This window comes from Schistocerca piceifrons, chromosome 4 (assembly GCF_021461385.2).
Source record: "Schistocerca piceifrons isolate TAMUIC-IGC-003096 chromosome 4, iqSchPice1.1, whole genome shotgun sequence".
Taxonomy (NCBI): Eukaryota; Metazoa; Arthropoda; class Insecta; order Orthoptera; family Acrididae; genus Schistocerca; species Schistocerca piceifrons.
In genome coordinates, this window is record NC_060141.1 from 401,878,117 (window position 1) to 401,878,914 (window position 798).

Genomic DNA, 798 nt, shown 5'->3' on the forward strand with positions numbered 1-798 from the left:
AAAAACAAGTGTACGGTGAAGAACATTATTGAGTCCAGCCCTCGAATATGGTATGTCCTTACACAAAGAGAATGGGTGTACATCGATTTCAAAGCACTTAGAATAAAAAGCATAATACGGGTGCAGAAATGACTTAGGGCACCCACTGAAGTGCTGCAGGTGAGACAGCAGTCTGCTGCAAATGCGCCAAACCAGGACACATCTAAACTGATTGTACTGAAAAGGTGGTTTGTTGCCTACCGTGTGTGAACAGAAACTGTACTTGCAACAAAGCAGGTGGTCCGGAATGCCCCACATATAAACAGTTACTTCAGTTACTTGAAAAACTGATCGCTATCACAGACTACAATTATCAAAACTGTGTCTACTAAGACCTCAACATGTCAAGTGGGCCTTAATTCCACATATCTCCACAGCGCATATGAAGACATTCACTGCCAGAAACACAAGTCTCCAGCTACCATGGCAAGGTAATGGGGCTACGCAACTGCAGTGCAGCAGAAAATGGACTTCCTCCCGAAGATGTTCAATGACACTGAAATTCTCCCGTCTGTGGTTGCCAGTGACGCAATTCAGCGTCATTACTTACAGACAACAGAACACATCAATCTACTGTGCATGCAAGGTGCCATGGGTTATGGGGAAGCCAGGCGCCTAAAACATGATATGTACCAATGGGTTACCATGCAGACATGCATATTGTTAAGAATAGAAGAATTAGAAACAGAATTAGTTAGTAATGAGTGTGGAAAGTGTAGACATCATAAACAAAAACAACACAAAATTAATGATGAAATG